The sequence below is a fragment of the Pinus tabuliformis genome, chromosome Q, assembly GCF_031772625.1.
Source record: "Pinus tabuliformis cultivar Carrire ecotype Pingquan chromosome Q, CPIR1, whole genome shotgun sequence".
In the NCBI taxonomy this organism is placed as follows: domain Eukaryota; kingdom Viridiplantae; phylum Streptophyta; class Pinopsida; order Pinales; family Pinaceae; genus Pinus; species Pinus tabuliformis.
In genome coordinates, this window is record NC_142296.1 from 832,848,587 (window position 1) to 832,857,181 (window position 8,595).

Consider the following 8,595-nt stretch of genomic DNA (forward strand, 5'->3'; position numbering starts at 1 on the left):
GCCTTAATGAATCCCACATCGATGACACGGAACGGAGCTAATGATTTTGATGGAGGTGAAAACGATCTGATGACATATGATTCAGGGTGGCGGTCATGAAAAAGTATAATGTATGGTAGTGGATGGGACACAGGTGACTTCTCTGAACGACTTCTCTTGAACATATGGCGACACTTATGCGATGGATCGGTAGCATTACCCCAAATATGGATGGTATGGCGAGACCATGGTGATGTGACCGGTGAATGAAACAACCCAACCCGATTGTGGTACGGAGGAAAAGTGTCATGTTCAAGAGCGACTTGCTACCATCAAAGTTTTCTTGAGTTTCTCCCAATTTTTTCCCAGTCATTGCTGACCAGTACCTCTTTATTTTTGTCAAGCTTGAGGAGGATAACATATGCTTGTTCTATAACTTGCCCTTCGGGCAAGCCCATCGCTATGTTTTAACGAGGCTAGCGATAGTGAAACTCGTTCTCGTCTAAAGACAAGGATAACTCAGTCCTTTTCATTTTTAGAGAGTCTGAAAAGGTACATAAAGTTAACTCCAAAAGTCCTTTTTCGTCATCTAATCCCTTAAGTCCGAAAAAGTATAAAACAATACAGAAGGGATGGATTTTCGATATCTTTAACGAGCCGAATAAAACAAGCGCTCGATCTTTTTGTGCAATAATCCCTCAGGTCCAAAAAGATTAAAACCTAGAGGAGGGATAGCTCTTCCGGTCACTTTATCGAGCTGGAAGGCCAAAACTCGGAAATCTTTTCATATTTCACGAGTCAGATGAAAAGAGCTTAAAGAAGACTCGTCTTTTGAGGAACGAGTGATAAAAAGGGTCGCAGCTGATTCCAGGGAAGGATTGGAATTTCCAAATCACGGCAGTGTCACAAGGATGGCTAATGAAATCACTCTTCGCAGCTGTTCCTCAAAATGGGTAAACAATCATATGGAGGTGAATGATCGGCCAATGGAAAAGTGGAGGTGATGGGCAAACATGACCAAGGCTTTAAATGGCTGATGTCGCTACATTCACGGTGGTTATTTACCGGAATAGTTCATTTTTTAACGAGCTTAAACGCAGGTGGAAACATTTGCTCGATCTTATGTTTATTTTTTAACGAGCATGAACTATGCGCTAAAACTGCTCGGATCTTGCGTTTATTTTTTAACGAGCATGAAATGTATGCTAAAACTGCTTGATCTTATGTTTATTTTTAAACGAGCATGAACTATGTGCTAAAACTGCTCGATGATAAGTTTGCATGCCCCCAGCATAATAATGCAAATCGAGGTGCATGCATATTGGTCACTGTTTAAGCATAGTAATGCTTGAGGTACAACCCATTACGGGGTTGCGCCAGTGGAATTCTGTCTTTGGAGACTATAAAGCCAAGTAAACGACCAGAACTGACGCAAAATACACATTTGTGTGGATTGAGTCGTATCTTGTAGTGTCGGCAACGTAGAAATATCACCCTTAAATGCTGTGGATGATCAGTCCGCTTTTGCGAGTGAGCCGGAAGGTCGTCGAGATATGGTTGAACGATGTTCTTGATGTCGTGGAAAGCATAATTCATTGCCCTCTGAAACGTCACCCCAGCGTTCTTTAAACCAAAGGGTAATTTTTGATATGCGAATGTGCCCCACGGACAAATAAATGTAGTCTTTGACTGGTCCTGTGGGCGGATATTTATTTGATTATACCGGGAGAATCCATCCATAAATGAAAAGATTTCACATCCGGCGCATTCATCAATTATCTGGTCGATGAAGGGTGTAGGGTAGTTTCCTTTGGACAAGCTTGATTTACATCCCTATAATCGACGCACACTCTAATTGTTCCTTGTTTTTTCATAACAGGGACAATATTCGATACCCAATCGGTTAGAGGAACCGGGTAGATGAAACCAGCATGGAGAAGTTTTTCAACTTCTGCCTTAATGGCAGCGGCTTTCTTGGGGTGCACCTGCCGAAGCCGTTGTCTTACTGGTTTGACATCAAGATACATCTTAATTTCATGTTCAACGATACTCGAGTCAATTCCTGGCATTTCATCATATGACCAAGCAAAGACATCTCTGAACTCGCGAAAAAGAGCGTTATATATTTCCAGTTCTGAAGGAGAACAACCTTTGCCGACATAAATATTCTCTACAACATTTGTTTTAGTCGAGATATTTATGGCTATAGTCTCTTCAATATTGGATAAGTTTCGCTCGGAATCCACCGTATTCACAGTATTTGAGAGGAATTCAAAAACTGAAGGATGATAAAGGTCATCTGGAGTATCTTCTTCATAATCAGGAAGAAGGGAACGATGGTGGTGATCATTCCATGGGCCCCCTTCAATCAACATTGATTGTAGGATTCCTTCGTCGGTTCCATGCACTCGCGACCAAGGATCTAACGGGGTACCATATTCTCTAGACCTATCTACCCAAATGCTTGATGAGCGTTGATTTGGGTTCGCCTCCCATGCCAGAAACATTGATTGCTACAAAATTTCTATTGGGCTAGGGGGCAAAACCATTGCATGATCCATGTTAATATCATCTTCTGAAATCTTTTGTGCGGAAGATATCATGTTGCAGGCTCCTACCAACGCTACTTCTCCAATATAGATTGGAGGTGGAAGCGCGAAAGTTCCCATTAATGTGGGGTCTTTCAGTAGGCCTACTCCGATATTTTGAAGCGAATGGTTGCTCCCATGGATCATTGGAATGCTTCCCGTAACTTGAGAACCATTGGGGAGGAAGTTTTGCTGGTCAACGATTGTAATCCCTCCTTGGAAAGGGAATGCAATCTTTCTAAAATAGGTCGACACGACAGCTGCCATGGCATAGATCCATGGTCTTCCTAGTAGGATGTTGTAGTCAAGGTTCCCATCAATGACTTCGACATCTATTTCTACTGTTTTCCCTCCTAGTTCAACTTTCAAGTTATTCAAGATACCATATGGGGTATACAATCGTCCATCAAATACTTTTAATGTTGTCGAAGATCGCGACAAGGTTGGAGATCCTAATGTTTTCCAGCAACTCATCGACATAATACATGTGGATTCCCCCTCATCAATAATCGTTCGATGAACGGTTTTGTTGAGGGCTTTCACTTGAATAAGGAAAGCTAGTTGAGCCGGTAACTGAGGATCGTATCCTTTATGATCGAAGGATACAAGATTGGAATCCTTTGGGTCAACCCCACCGATAGCTAATAACAAAGCCTGCCTTTGGGATGGGCAATTCTGTAGTACTTCAAGAGTCGACATAGCGGATGGCGATTGGGCCAAATCTTCCACTATGTTATAATGCTGCGCTGCCCTAGCGCGAGGATTAAATGTCGACTTGTGTACTACTCCCTTTGGCGGTTTTATTGTTAATTCAGGTATTATTGGTGGTGTTACAACTTCTGTCGAAGTTGTTGTCGAACTACTTGGTTGATCTTTATCCTTGTTGTTCGACAGCTGTGGATTCCCGTAATCTTTGTTCCTTGTCGAGATCAAAGCATCATTTTGCTGTTTTGAAACTGACAACATTAGCACTTGAGATGGGGAAGCATCTCCACTATCAACCAGATTTGTTCATGGATTTGGAAATGAATCAGTTAACACTGCTGAGGTTTTCAAACTCTTAAAGAATTTCTTCAGCTCAGCTTTGTATGGACACTCCCTTGTCCAGTGATCCTCATCGCATATACTGCATGGATATTTCCTATTTCCAGGAGGGTTCAAAGAAGGTTCTTCAGGTGATGGCTCATCCTGTTTCTTCTTCTTCCCTTTGTTTTGTTTCTTCTTGCTTCCTGGTTGTTTGGTTTCTTTGCCCTTATCTGTCAATACAGCATTTACTTCCGAAGCAAGAATTTCATCTTTTGCATTTTGATCTGAAACCTTATGGGCTTTCTTGGATGTAGCCTTTGTCGATTTTGCGTTTGTCGTGCCAATCACGCCATCGCCGGCGTGAGAGTCATTGTTTGATTTAGGAGGAGGATGAATTGAGAATTCCGGTCTAGGGGCGTCAGGTATTTTGTCGTAGAGTGTGCCAGACTGAGTATAGACCAAGTCTAGATATTGCGCACGAGCGATAACTTGCTCTTCCGTTACGACCCCCCCCTTGGCCACATCTTCCATGATGGTAGGAAGTAATGACTTTATAAACCATTCAGCTAACAGCTGATCAGGAACGTATGTTTTCACCATCCTACGATGACGCCGCCACTCATGTATATGATCAGATATGTGAGTGGTCGTTGTTTGTTTGAAGTTGGTAAGGATTTCCGTTCCTGTTTCATACCTTATAGGTAATTGAAAATGGGTTAAAAAGGTAGTGTCTAAGGTTCTGAAATTGTCGGACGAAGCTCTAGGTAATTCAATATACCATTTAGCCGTTGGACCCGTTAACGTCCTCTGAAAGAGGCGAAGCCTTATCGAATCATCGTTTAAGGTGTTTGACGAACACCATAGATGAAAGGTCATCACATGATTCGATGGATCTTCACCGAGATTTCCATTAAATTTAGGAATGTCTGATGGAAGTTTGTGTGGAATCGCTGGCCACCATGGGGCGTAAGCAATTGGATCGTTTGTTAACCGATGTAAATCAGGTAACTCTAGAGTTGCCACGAATGGTAACTGCTGGCTCAGGTTAGGTGAAGCATACCCAGGATACGATGGGATCGCCTGAGCAGTTGGTCTTTGCATACCAGCATAATGCAGCTGATGCTGGTATGACTGGTAAGGTTGGTGGACAAGACCATTATAAAATGGTTGATTTTGACCGTTTTGAATGTACGGTTTCCCACTATTTGCAAAGATCTGTTGCTCAGAACCTTGGTATACTTGTTGGAATTGTGGTTGTTGGTATTGCACCAGCCATGGTTGAGAAGCCATGTGCTGTTGCGCTATACTAACCGTTGGACCAAGGTGTGGGGTAATTGTACCCGTTTGGACCTGTGTCGCCCCACTAGTTGGCGATTGTGGTTGAGTTGCAGTGTCAAGGGGCTGTTGCATTACAACCTGAGAAATCTGAGGTTGACATACAATAGGCAACGTTTGAACTTGCGACACTGTCACAATCGCTGGTGTAGTTGGGATGTTCGACATAGGTACACACTATTGCAGCGAATACACAACCCTTGGTTGTTGAGGTAGCATAGGCACCCAGCCACTTGAAGCAATTCCAGTGTAACCTGAACTTTGTTGTGAACTCCCATATGGATAGCCTCCCGGAGGGGGTAATGAAAGGGCATACTGCCCCCCATATGGTGGTGACCCGGCACTGAAGGGGATTGTTTGCCCTTGGGGACCGGATTGCTCAAATTGACCTCCAAACGGATCAATTTGTCGAGTTTCAACGTAAGAGTTGCTGGGTATTACTCCGGAAGAACAAACAGGAACAGACCATACTGTCGTAATAGCCCCTGAATGGGCTCCTTCCAGCGGTTGAGAGCTACTTGGGACAGATGGTATGCCGGCGAACATTGTTGGAGTGACGGCAGGGAGTTCTGCTGTCGCTGTGTCAGGTGCCACAGTCCTAGATGTTGACGGTCGTTCAGACATATTTATTCTATCCAAGAGATTCCCTAGCGATTCTACAGGAACTTCCCCTGGTGGTAGACTAACTTCTGAATAAGGATATAGAGTGACCCCGACTCCAAAGTGAGTTGGAGTACTTGTTGGAGGGTCTTCTACAATTTCTTCAATCGCAATCAGACCAGGTGGAAGAGGAAGACCGTCAGGTCCGTAAAATATTTCTGGTGCCGAAGAAGGGGTTGTATCGACAGCGACAGATGTTTGAAGAGCACCACTCTCCGGACCGGTTACTGATGGAACTGGTTCGGTAACACAAGTGTTTACTCTCAAACTAGGATCAGTATCACTGTCCCTTTGTGGCTGTTGAACTTCTTTTGTAGAGGCAGGGATTCCAGAAATGTTTGGAGTAACCGGAACCTCCGATGTCGTCGGAACACTTGTTCTAACTTTAAGAGGAGATTTGGAACCGGTTAAACGAGTTCGCTTTGTCCGTACTGGCTTCGATTCCGGAGACAAAGACGGTTGACTCATAAGTCTCCGCGAACGACGGGGTTTCAATTGACTTTCTTCCACGATTCTGGATTACTCGATCAACTAAAATAAACTGGGGAAGTACGTTTCCGAATTGAATGAATTTTAGACGCTTTTAGACACAACTTGCTTTTTCAATTTTAAAGAGTCGAGAAAAAGCTAAAGATGACTCTAGTCTCCTTCGATGTTTTAACGAGCCTGAAGTGACAAATGCTCGGATGAACTTTTTCCGTTATAGAGTCTGAAAAAGGCCAAAAGGAACTGCTCTGGAGTTCTAGGTAGAGGGTGTGCCAAACTTTTCGCAAAACTGCAGAATACGTTTTACGGTACGGCAATCAATCTTCCCGAATGCTGTGTTCGGTGCATTGCGATCAGTAGGGAGGTCGACACGGCTTCCTAAGGATAAAGGTTTTATGCCTATATGGGTCTCCCAATATATACTCGACGGTACGTGGGAGCACAATCCGTACTGGCGCTATCGTCCCTCAGGAGGAATCACCCACCATCAGCGAGATCGACAGTCACCAGGCTTTACGACGCCGGAACACGTCTCTAGTCTAGACCTCTATGTTGTGCGTTATGTTACAAAGCGTTATTAAGTTCATTCAGTTTATTTTATGTTGATCTTTCTTAGAAGTTTGCCTTTTGAGGTTCACCACGAGATGTATAGACAACTTCCTAAATGCAATCTAAAAGATGATAAGCAAATTTTATCTCTTTTTTAACAATGAAAATCCTAGCTACAACGGGAAAAGAAAGACACCATCTTTTCTCAGAGAGCAATCAGCACACTCTAAATGCACTTTCCCTAAATCAATCATGCAAACTATCAAGATGCAAATGCACAATGCAAGTGTTTGTTTTCCGCTTTCTTAATATTGATGCCTAAAAAGAAAGATTTTTGCACAACTTTGAATTTGCTTTTAAATGACAAATACAAACAAGTTTACTTTTTCGAAATCAGAAAGGGTAGAAGATATTACAACACTTAACGATTTTCGAAATGAATACTTGTTTTGACACTCAAAAGAGACAAACTCAAACCAAAAGCAAAAATGAATGTATAACCAACTGTAAACAACCAATGAACTCTCTCCTAAGATCACAATGAACAGATCTGAATCAAGGGCTACAGGATGACTATTTCACTCTTGCAATGGAAAATTGTAAATGATGCCACAAACACATAAAAACACTCACAGTCTTTTTGTACAAAAGGATGCGGAATTAAAGCAGAGAAAAGGGCTATCAGACAGGTACCTATGCTGGTTACAGGCTGCAAAAATCAGAGATCAAAACAAGGCAAAACAAAGCAGAGAACCCCAGCTGCACAAGGCCTAACTGGATCAGCACACCTGTATAACAGGGAAACTGAATTTCAACGCAGGTAGCCTTCACGGGAACTGCGTTGAAATGCAGAGTCTCTTCACAGAGCCTGCGCTGAAGGAGAAACGAGAGTTCCTCACTGGGTTCTGGGTCACGGTTTGCTATTTAATCTACAGTTTCAGGCCAAATCAAAGCAACAAGCAAGGTACAATCAAAGGGATGATTTGAAGGAGGGCTAAGATCTATCACAAAGGATCATCAAATCATTTGTGAGTCCATTGTTCAGATCATAGACAAATCCAGTGATTGGATCAAAGCAACAGCTGTCTACTTTGCATATGAGAATATCAGATGCAGTTCGATTGCTGCTCTTGAGTCTATGAAACAAACAATGATAGAAACACAAATAAAATGACTAAACAGATCTCCCCAGTGGAGTCGCCAATTTGTTGTGGGGAAAAATGCCTATGCAGGACGATCCTATCCACCTAAGGTGTGACAGTGCCTTAGCAACAAACAGAGACAGCTATTCTAGTGTTCTTCCTTTATGAATTAAGAATGAAGAGAGATGGATGGACTAACCGGTGTCTTCCGTTTGTCCCTCGATCCAGTTTCTCTTCTCTTTGAGAGTTCCCAGCTACTTGCCTTCTCGCTCGCCCAGCTTCAACAGGTTCTTGCAAGATCACAAGAAGGGAGCACTACACAAAGACATAGATTCATATTCATAACTAGTTCAGGATTAGAAATAAACTAAACATACTAATGCAATCATACATCAAAGACACATCAGTATATAGGAGAAACCAAGATAGCTTTATTGATGAAATAACAAGGTTCAGGAGGAGATACAACCAAGAGAGTTCCAATCCAGCATCTACCTCCCAGCGAATGAAATTCCTATCTTCACCTCCCTTCAAAGCATTAAGCACCCAATGATTCCAATCTCAAACCAACAACAATTCTTTGCAATAACAAAATTCCAGCCCCTAGATCTCATGGAGAAGAGATCCATATATAGATGTTTGGAGTGAGGATGAGTCAGCTTGTGATCTGACTAGTGTCCTCCCTCTCTGTCAGTTCTTACTTCCACTTGGAGACTAAGGGCCTCTTACTCATCACTTAGTCGAACTCAGCAAGGCAAGTGTCATGGAGGAAGATTCTGGAAGCTTCCACAGTCTTGACACCTCTCACAAGAGACCCTAACATTTGTCAT